Here is a 14,572-nt window from a genome sequence, read left to right on the forward strand (position 1 = left end):
TAGTGAGCCATGATGGCACCACTGCACTCCAGCCTGGGTGACAGGGTGAGACCCCAGCTCAAAAAAAAGAGAAGAAATGTGGACTCTATACCCCTCAGAAACTCTTGGGCAAGTGTGCACATATGCTTGGAATATACACTTGGCTATCCATTACAATATTGTTTATAAAAGCTAAAAGTAGAAAAAAATGGAGAAATATTTCATGACATATTCATGTAATGGCATACGATATAGAAGTTAAAATGAATGTACTTCACATATTCCTGTATATATACACATATATAATTGTGGATTTCTAAAATATATGAATATTGAATAAAAGAAAAGCAAATTTTAAAAGAATATGTACGTATATCATGTACATACTTTTTTTTTTTTTTTTTTGAGACAGTGTCTCACTCTGTTGCCCAGGCTGGAGTGTAGTGGTGTGAACACAGCTCACTGCAGCCTTGACCTCCTGGGCTCAAGCCATCCTCCCACCGCAGGCTCCAGAGTAGTTGGGACCACAGGTGGATACCACCACATCCAGCTAATTTTTAAATTTTTAATAGAGACAGGGTCTCTCCATGTTGCCCAGTCTTGTCTCGAACTCCTGGGCTCAAACAGTCTTCCTGCCTTGGTCTCCCAAAGTGCTAAGTGTGAGCCACTGCACCAAGCCCATACCTAATTTACACCTAGCATAATATTTTTGGCTCTGTCTATGTCATAAGAGTACAAAACTAATTAGAAGGGTCACAGAACAATAGGAGGATAGTACATATCTGTAGTGAAGGAGAGAAGGGAATGGAGATAGCCTCAATTGTATCTGTAATGTTTGTTATTCCTTTAGGAAAAAAAAAATGTAAAAAAGAATCAGAAGCAAAGGCCGGGCGCGGTGGCTCAAGCCTGTAATCCCAGCACTTTGGGAGGCCGAGACGGGCGGATCACAAGGTCAGGAGATCGAGACCATCCTGGCTAACATGGTGAAACCCCATCTCTACTAAAAATACAAAAAAACTAGCCGGGCGAGGTGGCGGGCGCCTGTAGTCCCAGCTACTCGGGAGGCTGAGGCAGGAGAATGGCGTGAACCCGGGAGGCGGAGCTTGCAGTGAGCTGAGATCCGGCCACTGCACTCCAGCCTGGGCGACAGAGCAAGACTCCGTCTCAAAAAAAAAAAAAAAAAAAAAAAAAAAAAAGAATCAGAAGCAAATATATCAAAAGAATGACATTTGAATATCTGGATGGTAGGTATGGAGTGTTACATATTATTGTTCTCTGTATATTCTGCGTATGTGAAATATTTTGTACTTAAAAATTGTGAGGTCCTAAAGTTTCTTCTTGCTAAATCTCATCTTTTTTTTTTTTCTTTTTGCGACAAGAGTCTTGCTCTGTGGCCCAGGCTGGAGAAATCTCGGCTCACTGCAACCTCTGCCTTCTAGGTTCAAGTAATTCTTCTGCCTCAGCCTCCTGAGTAGCTGGGATTATAGGCTTATGCCACCACACAAGGCTAATTTTTGAATTTTTAGTAGACACGGGGTTTCACCACATTAGTCAGGCTGGTTCTGAACTCCTGACCTCAGGTATCTGCCTGCCTCAGCCTCCCAAAGTGCAAGGATTATAGGCATGAGCCACTGCACCTGGCTTGTTCTTTTTTTGTTTTAGAGGTGGGGTTTTGCTATGTCGCTGGGACTGGAGTGCAGTGACTATTCATGAGCATGATCATTATGCAGTACAACCTCAAACTTCTGGGCTCACATGATCTTCTCACTTCAGCCACCCCAGTAGCTGGGAACAGCAGGTGTGCACCACCATGCCAGGCTAAATCTCATCCTTTTTCATGACTTTAGAACCCCTCGACTCAAGTTCACCTCTATGAAAATGATTCCTAAATCTGATTTTCTATCCTTTTTTTTCCCAGCATCATTTCTGTATCTCTACCCACTTAATGGCTATTTCTTCTATTTTGTCAAATTTATCATCTAAGTTGATTATCTCTAGCACTGTTATCTCAAAACAGCTCTTTCTTTTAATTTTCTGTTTCTTGGCCAGGACCCATGGCAACATGTCTGTATTCCCAGCACTTTGGGAGGCCAAGGAGGGCAGGCAACTTGAGGCCAGGAGTTTGAGACCAGCCTGGCCAACATGATGAAACCCCATATCTACTAAAAATACATAAATTAGCCAGGTGTGGTGGCACATGCCTGTACCCCCAGCTACTTGGGAGGCTGAGACTGGAGAAGCTGAGGCTCACTTGAGCCCAGGAGGTGGAGGCTGCAGTGAGCTGAGATCACGCCACTGCACTCCAGCCTGGGTGGTGGACCCAGACTCTGTCTCAAGAAAAAAAAAAATTATATTTCTGTCAATAGCACACTCAATAAATGGTGATTTTTATTTTTATTAGTCCTTTCAACTTTTACCTCTTCTCACTGAGTTCACTATATACAGAACTGACAATTTATCTTCTGGAAATTATGGTTTTCATTTTTTTTTTCTGAAATGCTGTTGTGTTTTTTTTCCCCTGAAATACTGTTTTGCATCAATTATTCCCACACTTGAAAAACTTATGGTGGCCCACTGCCAGTATAAGATGGTCCAAAATCCTTAACCATTTATGTACAACCTCAAAGTCTGGCCCAGCTTTGTTGCCCACTGCCCGCTGTCTGTCACTAAAGAGGCAGTCACCACCGCCCCCTCAGGCTGCTTGTTTTCCTGTCTTCCTTCATTTGTTCCATCCCGAGATGCTTTTGCCTTCTCACCCTTCACACTCAGGTCAAATCTCTTCTGCGTGAAACCTTTGCCCAGACCACTGCTGGAACCATTTCCATGGCACCGTCCATGTGCTGCTGCAGGTGTGGACTACGGCACCTCTCCCTGTAACCCCTCCCTAATTCCTCTCCATTAATAATGAGCTGAATGATTCAGCAGATCCAGGAAGCAGAGGTGGGATGAATAGACACGGTTATCCATAAAGTATCTCATACATCTACAGACTAAACCCATCTCACCCCCTTGCTTTGCTTTTCTCTTTTCTTTTCTTTTTCCTCATCTCCTCTCCAGTGCCCTCCCCTCCCCTCCCCTCTCCTCCTCTCTCTTCTCCTCTCCTATCTCCTTTCCTTTTTTTTGAGACAGTCTTGCTTTGTCACCCAGGCTGGAGTGCAGTGGCACAAACATGGCTCACTACAGCCTTAACTTCCTGGGCTCAAGTGATCCTCCTGCCTCAGCCTCCTGTGTAGCTGGGACTACAGGCACATGCCACCACACCTGGCTAATTTTTTTATTTTTTGTAGAGACTGGGTCTCCCTTTGTTGCCCAGGCTGGTTTCAAACTCCTGGGCTCAATGATCCTCCTGCCTTGGCCTCCCAAAGTGCTGGGAGTACAGGCATGAGCCACCGCATCTGGCCCCTTGCTTTTCTTTCTCCTAATTTTTCTTCTGTGATATCAACTATAAAGGAGGCTGCCTTACATCCGACTTGGAGAGACACAGGGTGTTATTCTCTGATTTATGGCAAGAACTTGAGGAAAATGAGATTCCTTTCAGCATAATTTTGATAAATTCTAGGTGTGCATTTTTCCCACTTGTAATATCTCTGAAATCGGGGTGTATCTTACAACCAATGGAAGTTTGTTTTTCTTGATGCAATACAAAAGTAAAAAGCACCACTTATATTGGCGCTATCTTAAATTTGATAAAATAAGGTATATAGGAAGGTATTTAAAATGTATATAAATGCAAATAAACAGCTTTTATTATTTGATGTGAATATTAAATATCAGTGTTGAACATTAGATTTTGAAACATTGTTCTAGGGTGGCATAAGAACATAGTTCCAGGACAATATTCTAGCACATTCCCTTAGAAAATCAGCACTGTGTATATCTCTTCTGTATTCTGCTGTGTTTTGTAAGACGTTAGAAGGCAGAGACCCAGGGAAAGATACCTCTTGATATTCTCTACAAAAAGAGCAATGAAGAGCAGTCGGAAAGCCCTGCAAGTGAAATACTGAGCAAAAAGTTTGTATGAAGAAAGGAACTGGGCCAGGTGCAGTGGCTCACGCCTGTAATTCCAGCACTTTGGGAGGCCAAGTTGGGCGGATCACCTGAGGTCAGGAATTAAAGACCAGTCTGACCAACATGGCAAAACCCCGTCTCTAGTAAAAATACAAAAATTCGCCAGGCATAATGGCGGGTGCCTGTAATCCTAGCTAGTTGGAAGGCTGAGGTGGGAGAATCTCTTGAACCCAGAAGGCAGAGGTTGCAGTGAGCCGAAATTGCCACACTGCACTCCAGCCTGGGTGACAGAGCAAGACTCCATCTCAAAAAAAAAAGGAAGAAGAAGAAGGAAGTGGCCAGTGATGCTGGAGGTAATAAGTGAGTAATGAAGGATAGAACCCCTGTGCTTGGGGTCTCAGCCTTGGATAGACTGCTAGCTTTGACCTACCTATGCGTGCTTCTCACCATGAGCAGAGATCTGAACGTTTTGGTTCCCCAGTAGTCAGTCCAGGCCTGTGTTTTGACAACAGAGGTTATCTGACAGCTTGGTCAGGAATTCATTGTTTCTTTTATATTTTCCTTATATTCTTCCCACCTGCTTCCATATCGCTACCACCAGGGATTTAGGAAGACCAGACTCTCCCATTGTCGTCTGTCACCTCCTCATACCACTTCTCCCAACCAGTCGCAGAGCCAGGGAACCCCAATTTCTGTCACTGTCCCTTACTTGTCACCTTATGCCTCATTTGCCCATTCTCTCCGAATGACTTAGGCAGTAAATTCCCCAGGGCGGTCACAATCTGCATGATCATGGGAGACCCTGAGTGCAGTATGTTACTCCATAAATAATTCACTGTTCTCATGATGAAAGCAAGGAGATCCGAGTAACTGGAGAGGGAAGGCAGAGGGGTGATTGAAAACACACATGTGTGCACACACCAGGATGGGTCTTCTCAGTGGCTTTGTTACATGGTTTTCTGTACTTGACTGCTCTGGAAGCTGTAAATAGGACTGTGACCAACATGGTCCCTGGATGTTGGGGCAGGGGCCCGGCTGCAGAGAACTTGTTCCTTCAAGGGAACTGTGGGTTCTGTCCAAGGCAGAGCCTAGGAGCTGCTATGACTGCAGCAGTAGGAACGTAAGGATGAGAAGGATGTGAGGATGCAAACACGTCCAAGGGCAAGGAGTCACTTTGTGTGTGAGAACCTTTCTTTGGCATCTCAGATGCATCTGCTTTCCCCTCCTTGGCATCTCCTGGATGAAGGGAGGTCAAGGAATACTATTTTGAGGTACTTAGAGAGGGACAGGAGGCTGCTGGATATACAAGCCTGCTTGTGGGAAGATGAAAGGAAAAAAGGCCTCATCAAGGCTGTGCTAAACCCAGATGCTGTTCTTTGACCTTCACTCCAGTTGCTGCATCACTCTCGGGTGTTTTGTCTTTGCCAAAACCACATAGGGAGGAAGTTATTAAGACAAAGGGGGTGACTGCAGAGTCAATTTCTATTCCTAGCCAGTGGTTGACCCTGGCAAGTAACCTTGAGTAGGTCATTAACCCCTCCCTAGGGTGATTATAATGGATTCCAACCTATGTCAGGAAAGTCCTGTGAAAATTGATAAGTTGAGACTTTTAAGTGCCTTGAGATCTTAGAAGAGATAAACAAACAATATCCCTGTGTTTTGTGAGCGTGTTACGGCTGCCCTTGAAATCTGATTCTCCATACACTGGCCATGCTCTGTTCTTTGCTTGGTGACCAGTTGTAGCAAAAAAAAATTTATTGGTAGGAGTAGCAATAAAAACAGCTAACATCTATTAAACTGTTACTGTGTGCTGGGCACTGTAGTTTAGTGCTCACAGCAACATTCTAAGGTACAAATGATGAAACAGAGAGGTTAAGTAACTTCCCAAAGTTGCAGTTAATAAGCCAGAGCCAGTATCTGCACTCTGGCCTCCAGAGTGCAGGCTCTGCTCTTACCCATGATAAGAAGCAGATAAGAACCACATTTAGGCCCCATGTGGTGGCTCATGCCTGTAATCCCAGCACTTTGGGAGGCTGAGGAGGGCAGATCACCTGAGGTCAGGAGTTCAAGACCAGCCTGACCAACATGGTGAAACCTTGTCTCTACTAAAAATACAAAATTAGCAGAGCGTGGTGGTGCATGCCTGTAATCTCAGCTACTCGAGAGGCTGAGGCAGGAGAATCACTTGAACCTGGGAGGTGGAGGTTGCAGTGAGCCAAAATTGTGCCACTGCACTCCAGCCTGGGTGACAGAGCTCGACTCTGTCTCAAAATAAATAAATAAACAAATATTTTAAAAAGCATATTTAATAATCATGTAATTTGTCATTAGTGAGCACTTGTTGTATGATCTGCCTCAAGTTGGCGTAGTATGAGTGACATGGAACCATATAAACTAACAGAAGACAGACGGGAGTTGAGTGCTAAATTGGTGATACCAAAGTTCTTTTGAAAACCTAAGAAAAAGAGATCCACTATGGGCTGGACTTTTGGGGAAAATGTTGGAGAAAGTGAGGTGTGAGCACCCTTGTTTTTTTGCCTTCTAAGCAGAATATTTAGACTCTCTGGGACTACAATTGTAGAAAGATGCTAATTTGTATTGCTTATGAGAAAAAGGGCATGGAGGAGGGGCTATTTCATTGTTAATCTGGAATCTGCTGCATACATTCATAGTCCTGTGCAGATTCACAATGCACTTTGGCTCTTGGAGGCTCAGCAACATTGTGTGATAAAGAAATCTGCTTTTTTTTGGCTGGGTGTGGTGGCTCACGCCTGTAATCCCAGCACTTCGGGAGGCCAAGGCAGGTGCATCACGAGGTCAGGAGATCGAAACCATCCTGGCTAAAGTGGTGAAACACCGTCTCTACTAAAAATACAAAAAATTAGCCAGGCATGGTGGCGGGTGCCTGTACTCCCAGCTACTTGGGAGGCTGAGGCAGGAGAATGGCGTGAACCAGAATGCGGAGCTTGCAGTGAGCCGAGATCGCACCACTGCAATCCAGCCTGGGCGACAGAGAGAGACTCTGTCTCAAAAAACAAAAAGAAATCTGCTTTTTTTTTCACTCTGACTGGAGTATAGTGGAGTGCAGTGGCACAAACATGGCTCACTGCAAACCTCGAATTCCTGGGCTCAAGTGATCATCTCATCTCAGTCTCCCAAGTAGCTGGGACCACATGTGTGCACCACCATACCTGGCTAGTTTTTTACATTTTTGTAGAGGGAGTCTTACTGTGTTGCCTAGGCTAATCTCCTGGATTCAACTCCTGTGCTCCAGCCACTCTCCTGCTTTGGCCTCCCAAAGTGCTGGAAATACAGATATGAGCCATCTCACCTGGCCAGAACATTTTTTTCATAGAACTCGTATCAACATTTTATAGATGAGTGCAGTGTCTCATGTCTGTAATCCCAGCACTTTGAAAGGCTGAGGCAGGAGGATCACTTGAACCCAGGAGGTCAAGGCCAGCCTGGGCAACATGGTGAAACCCTGTCTCTACAAAAAATACAAAAATCAGCTGGGCGTGTTGGCGTGCGCCTATATTGCCAGCTACTCAAGAGGCTGTGGTTGGAGGATCACTTGAACCCAGGAAGTGGAAGTTGCAGTGAGCCAAGATCATGCCACTGCATTTCAACCTGAGCAACAGAGCAAGACCCTGTCTCCAAAAATAAAAAAAAATTAAAAAAAATAAAAGTCAGGTGCAGTGGCTCACGCCTGTAATCCCAGCACTTTGGGAGGCCGAGGCAGGCAGATCACAAGGTCAGGAGTTCAAGACCAGCCTGGCCAATATGGTGAAACCCCGTCTCCACTAAAAATACAAAAAAATTAGCTGGGTATGGTGGCAGGCGCCTGTAATCCCAGCTACTTCGGGAGGCTGAGGCAGAAGAATCACTTGAATCTAGGAGGCAGAGGTTGCAGCGAGCTGAGATCGTGCCATTGCACTCCAGCCTGGGCTACAAGAGTGATTCTCAAAAAAAAAAAAAAAAAAAAAAAAAAAATCATTTTATAGACTTTTTTGTTTGGGAAGCACTGGTAGAGGAAAACACCTTACTGGAAATTGAAGTAGTTTACAACCCACAGACAACTTAAAATCAAGCTCCCTGAACATTCTATGTAACTTTCACTTTTACAGAGTCGACATTCATCACCTATCAGTCTTTTGACGTTTGGTTATTTTCCCCATGTGTACCATGTTACTACCCTAGCCAGACTATGAATACATCACATGCAAATACTTGGCAGGCGCATCTTTTTATCGCTCATGGTTCCTAGCTCACACCTTGTCTAAAAGAAGGTCAATAAATATTTGTTGGTTTAAAAACAGAGACAGGGCTGGGTGCAGTGGCTCATGCCTATAATCCCAGCACTTTGGGAGGCCGAGGCGGGTGGATCACGAGGTCAGGAGATCAAGACCACGGTGAAACCCGATCTCTACTAAAAATATAAAAAATTAGCCGGTCGTGGTGGTGGGCGCCTGTAGTCCCAGCTACTCAGGAGGCTGAGGCAGGAGAATGACATGAACCTGGGAGGTGGAGCTTGCAGTGAGTCTAGATTGTGCCACTGCACTCCAGCCTGGGTGACAAAGCGAGACTCTGTCTCAAAAAAACAAAAAACAAAACAACAACAACAACAAAATAACAGAGACAGAACAAGGGGAAGAAAATGAGGAGGGAAAACACCCACACTTGAAGTGATAGCAATTATTGGTAACTTGCAACTGATTACTTCATTGTAAATTGCTATTCACCAATCGGTACCCTTTGAGACTACTAAGTTGTTTAAAATGCAAAAATAATGTTAATTTTCAGCTTCGCTTTAGTTGGAGCTGGATCTGCAGTCAGAAATAGCTGGCTTTGGGGCATGACCTCTAAATTATATCTTCCTTTATTAGCTCAGGGTGCTTTCTGCTGAGCTGGAAGTGCCTGGGGTAGGTCCTTCTGTCAGCGGATTGATGCTTAGACTGAGAATCTGATGAAGACCAAGTGCCCCTGGGTCAGCATGACTGCAAAGGCCAACTGAATGGCACCACTGCTTGGGGAACAACTCACTCAGGGTGGTGGGAGCTTGCAGTTAAAAATACAAGGGACACATTTGGTTTGGTATCAGGGGCTGGTCTCAGATGCAAGCCCCTGTCCAAACATGCCTCCATCCCCTGCTCATCGGACCCAGTGCCCAGGGTTGGAGAGGGCACCATTTGAGAGATTTGTGGCTGCGAGGCTCTAAAAGCCTGACATTCTTAAAGGTTCTTCCCGTGCTGATGCCCTAACCCATTCCCAGTTTTAAAGCTAACCCAGCCTGGGAGAAGTAATTCATAAATAATTTGAAGCTGACACTTCAGAGGTTTTGATGGGAGTGGGACTTCATCTCTTTTTTCAGGAGGAGTTGAGACAGGAGAGGAGGTAGAGTCCCTGCAAGAGATAAAGATGTCTCTGAACATTCGTAGCTTTGGCTTAGGAAAATTCTGGCTCCTGTGGGGAAGAAATTGATCTTGTTTGTTCTTTTCTTTCTTCTTGGTTGAGTTCCCAGTGTGGATCTTGCAGGCGTTTTGTTCTTGGTGTCAGAACCACCCAGGCTTGGTCGTCGCTGGGTCTGGAACCTCCTACAGATTCCACTACCTCCCTGCCACAGAGGAAAGTCATGATTGCCCCTTGCACAGACAGCAGGAGCTGGGTGTGGGGCTCAGGGAGATTCCTGCAGAGCCCTGCTGGGTGTCTGCTTCCCACCTCCCTTCTTAGGGGTCCCAGTTAATGCCGCTATTGAGAAAAGACTGGAAGGAGGGGTTGGTGAGACTCAAAGCCTTGAAATTGGATCTGTGGTTGTTTTTCTCTAAAACCAAATGTATACCCACCCACTACCCAGCCAGCTGGTGCCCTTTCAGTCAGGGCCTAGTGACCCTGTAAGGAGTTGCTGCCAGTGGTGGAGCTGACTGAGGACATTCAGGCTCCATCCTGTTCACCTGGCAAGTGTTCAGGAACCAGTCTCATGTTTAGACTCCACACGAGCCCTCCATGGGCATGTGGAGCCTGGTCCTCAATTTCCCATTTAACTCCCTCCTGATTGTACAGGCTTTGCACACAGTGGGCCTTCCGTAAATGCTGCTGACAGACCGGGGAGGACTTGGGGGCTGGGAGGCTTCCTTTCATTTCCAGTGTTGAGGGGAGAGTATCAGAATCCTCATCTCTATCCTGAATTTCTCCAATGACTGCCAAGGAGCCAGGGTGGGCATAGCTGTCAGTCTGTTTCTAGCCATGTTGCCAACTGTCACACCCATCGGGGCAAAGAAGAACTTCCCTCAGGAGGATGTGTGTGGACAGCAGGTGACTGTCCTGCTCTGGGGCTGGCTTGATCAACCCCCCGCCATCTAACCACAGGCTCTCTTTCTTGTGGCTTCCCTTGTCATCTGCCCCTCCTGACCATCTGGCCACCCCAACTTCTCCTGCCTGGTGGGAACGCTATCTGGTGGGTGGCAGCCCCTCCCTGCATGGAAGAGGTAGGGGGAGCAGTGGGCTGAATTGTCAGAGTTCAAACAGTTGAGCTAACACCAGTTTGCTCAGGGGTTTCTGCTGCCCACCTGGGAGCCCCAGGGCAAGGGGACCAGGCAATGTGCAATCTGATCTTACAGCCCCATGCTTCCAGAGGCTTTCCAGGCTGAGAAAACACATTTGAATGTTGCCTCATCTTGGAGTTCCAGCAGCTTCAACATTGATGGTGTCTTCCTCGGTGTCATTCCTGGTACGTGTAGAGGCTAACATTCACTGTGATCTTCCCGTGTGCCTGACACCATACCAAGAGCTTTCTGTGCATTATCTCACTCAATCTTCATAATAACTCTATAAGGGAGCTTCAGTTATCAATCCAGTTTCACTGACAAGCTAACTGAGGGCTGGAGAGGTTAAGTAACTTGTCTAGGATTGTATAGCCAGTCTGTGGCAGAGCTAGGAGTATAATGGAGGCATTATACTACTGTCTGATGTGCATGAGGACTGCTTTGTCCTGGATTAAAGTGTTTACATTTTACCAAATCTGGATCTTGTATCTATTCATCTAGCAGATGGGTCAGCTAACTATGCCCACAGGCCAAATCTAGCCATGGTATGGTCTCGTGTTTTGTTTTTTTTTTTTGAGACAGAGTCTTTTTTTTTTTTTTTTTTTTTTGAGACGGAGTCTCGCTCTGTCACCCAAGCTGGAGTGCAGTGGCCGGATCTCAGCTCACTGCAAGCTCCGCCTCCCGGGTTCACGCCATTCTCCGGCCTCAGCCTCCCGAGTAGCTGGGACTACAGGCGCCCGCCACCTCGCCCGGCTAGTTTTTTTTGTATTTCTTAATAGAGACGGGGTTTCACCGTGTTAGCCAGGATGGTCTCGATCTCCTGACCTCGTGATCCGCCCGTCTCGGCCTCCCAAAGTGCTGGGATTACAGGCTTGAGCCACCGCGCCCGGCCGAGACAGAGTCTTGCTCTGTCGCCAGGCTGGAGTGCAGTTGGTGCAATCTTGGCTCACTGAAACCTCCACCTCTTGGTTCAAGTGATTCTCCTGCCTCAGCCTCCCAAGTAGCTGGGACTACAGGCATGTGACCCCACGCCCAGCTAATTTTTGTATTTTTAGTAGAGACAGGGTTTCACTGTGTCGGCCAGGATGGTCTCGATTTCTTGGCCTTGTGATCTGCCCACCTCAGCCTCCCAAAGTGCTGGGATTACAGGTGTGAGCCACTGCATCCAGTCCAGCTTTTTTTGGTTTTTGTTTTTTTTAGAATCAGGGTCTCACTTTGTTGACCAGGCTAGAGTACAGTGGTGTGATCACTGCTCACTGCAGCCTAAAATTCCTGTGCTCAAACAACCCTCCCATCTTAGCCTCCCAAGTAGATGGGACTACAGGCACGAGCCACCATGCCCAGCTATACCATAGTTAAAAAACAAACAAACAAAAAATGCAGGGTGCGGTGGCTCACGCCTGTAATCCCAGCACTTTGGGAGGCTGAGGCGGGTGGATCGCAAGGTCAGGAGATTGAGACCATCCTGGCTAACAAAGTGAAACACCATCTCTACTAAAAATACAAAAAATTAGCTGCGCGTGGTGGCGCATGCCTATAGTCCCAGCTATTAGGGAGGCTGAGGCAGGACAATGGCGTGAACATGGGAGGTGGAGGTTGCAGTGAGCTGAGATTGCGCCACTGCACTCCAGCTTGGGCGACAGAGTGAGACTCTATCTCAAAAACAGACAAATAAACAAACAAAACAAAAAACAAAAAACAAAGAAGAAAATGTGACAGAGACAGTATTTGGCCCATAAAGCCTAAAATACTGACTATTTACTGTCTGGGCCCTTACAGAAAGAGTTTGCTGACCGCTGAGTTAGCATGCCACAGTATCCTGTCCCACCAATACCATCCAGAGTAAGCCCCAGCACTGTATCTACCAGCCTCCAATTCTCTTTGGACTTGGCTGCTTCCAAGAGTGCTCTGAAGCATTAAAAACTCAGTGAATACGTTCAGTGCATAAAGACGGATGTGCCGGGGAGGATTTTCAAATCTTCAGTTGCACCTTTGAGTGTGTGTAAACCTCAGGCCAGTTGCCTGGCAGGCCAGCCTGTGGCATGGGTCTTGACTTTCCCGATTGTGAAATAAGGATGAGAAATCTTGGCCTTGGAATGGAGGGAAATGAAAGAGGGGCATTTGACAGACTCTCAGAAAGGCACAGGCAGGGAGCTCTGGAGGCTTCCTAGAAGGAAGAACCAGCTGGGCGCGGTGGCTAATGCCTGTAATCCCAGCACTATGGGAGGCTGAGGCAGGCTGATCACCTGAGGTCAGGAGTTCGAGACCAGCCTAACCAACATGGAGAAACCCCGTCTCTACTAAAAATATAAAATTAGCTGGGGTGGTGGCAGGTGCCTTTAATCCCAGCTATTCAGGAGTCTGAGACAGGAGAATCGCTTGAACTGGGGAGGCAGAGGTTGCAGTGAGCCGAGATCGCACCATTGCACTCCAGCCTGGGCAACAAGAGCGAAACTCCATCTCAAAAAAAAAGAAAGAAGAACCAATATGAATCACAAGCAACATTATTACCTTAGCAAGTGAATCACAAGCAACATTATTACCTTAGCAAGTCTCTGAGCCCCCAGTTTAAATGTGTAAAGTAATCTGCTTAGGCTCAAGAAAATCTCTTTTCTCCTTTCACACCGGATGTATGAACACATGACCAGCAGAGGCTATGTAACTGAATGGGTTTCCATGTCTCCCCTCTCTGCTCAGGTGGTGAGTTCCCTGAGGCCTGGTCTGGATCTTATGTTTTACTTGTGTCTTCTCTGAGCTCTTGGTACCACACTGAGCACCACACAGTGAGCAACTCCGCATAGTGATCTGCCTGAGTTACATGTTACAGAAAGGTCCTGACTGGAAACAGACCTCCAGGAAGAGGGTCTAGAAAAGTAAGGGTCAGGCAGGGTGCGGTGGCTCATGCCTGTAATCCCAGCACTTTGGGACGCTGAGGTGAATGGATCACTTGAACCCAGGAGTGCAGACCAGTCTGGGCAACATAGCAAGAACTTGTCTCTACAGAAAAAAGAAAAAAAAAACTAGCTGGGTGTGGCAGCTCATGACTGTAATCACAGCACTTTGGGAGGCTGAGGCAAGAGGATAGCTTGAGCCTGGGAGATGAGGCTGTTGGTGAGCTGTGTTCATGCTACTGCACTCCAGTCTGGGCAACATAAGAGACACTGTCTTAAAAAAATAAATAAAAAATAAAAGGCTAGGCATGGTGGCTCACACCTATAATCCCAGCACTTTTGGAGGCTGAGGCAGGCAGATCACTTGAGACCAAGAGTTCGAGACCAGCCTGGGCAATATGGCGAGACCCTGTCTCTACAAAAAGTACAAAAATTAGCTGGATGTGGTATGTGTGTCTGTAGTCCCAGCTACTTGGGAAGCTGAGATGGGAAGATCACTTGAGCCCAGGAGGCCAAGGCTGCAGCGAGCCGTGATTGCACCACTACGCACTAGCTTGGGTGACGGCAAGACCCTGTCTCAAAAAAAAAAAAAGAGAAAAGAAAAGTAAGAGTCTTTTCTCTGCCATCCCCCAGAACAATGTTGAGGCCCAGAGAGCAGGTGAGAGCTAGCTGAGGGGTCCTGGCACTCAGGTGAGGGTGCTGGAGGCCCAGGCCCGACGGCCCAGGTACTCCCTCCCCCTCAGAGGCCCAGCTCTTCAGGCCCTGCCAGTATCCTCCACACCCAACCCTCTTCAGTCCTCCAGGAAACATCATGAGGGTTAATTATTTCTCAGAGCTGACTCAGACAGCGGTTTTCTGCCAAAACATTCTGTCAGCCAAGCACAGTCCTGCTGTTACTCCCGTGAGGGAGCCTTTGTAAGCTGTGTCAGGAGGAAACTCCGCAGCAGGGAAGCCCAAAGCCCCATAGCCTGGGGTGGGGTCCTGCCTGATCCCGTCGGGTGGGGCTGGTTGCTGGGAGGGCGCCCTCCCCAGTGTGAGAAGCCGGCTCCAGAAAGCTCTCACCGGCAGGCTGCCTTTCCGCCAGTCCCTGTGGGGCAATGCCAGCCTTTCGTTTTGTTGATTGGAGATTGTGTCTCTGAATGGAGCTTAATG

The 14,572-nt window shown here is 47.0% G+C and overlaps 2 protein-coding genes across 2 annotated transcripts in view; both read right to left on the reverse strand.

The window, feature by feature from the left end:
• SRP9 (signal recognition particle 9) overlaps positions 1 to 7,789 on the reverse strand; it is a 38,472-nt gene extending 30,683 nt beyond the window's left edge. The window contains exon 1 of the mRNA XM_050760630.1: positions 7,780 to 7,789. The gene's annotated coding sequence lies outside the window, so the exon portion shown is untranslated. The remainder of the gene's footprint in view (positions 1 to 7,779) is intronic.
• Positions 1 to 14,572, reverse strand: part of LOC126937204 (histone H3.3A) — a 403,313-nt gene that overhangs the window by 306,997 nt on the left and 81,744 nt on the right. The gene's annotated exons all lie outside the window — the stretch shown is intronic.

The sequence above is a fragment of the Macaca thibetana genome, chromosome 1 (genome assembly GCF_024542745.1).
Source record: "Macaca thibetana thibetana isolate TM-01 chromosome 1, ASM2454274v1, whole genome shotgun sequence".
NCBI classification, from domain to species: domain Eukaryota; kingdom Metazoa; phylum Chordata; class Mammalia; order Primates; family Cercopithecidae; genus Macaca; species Macaca thibetana.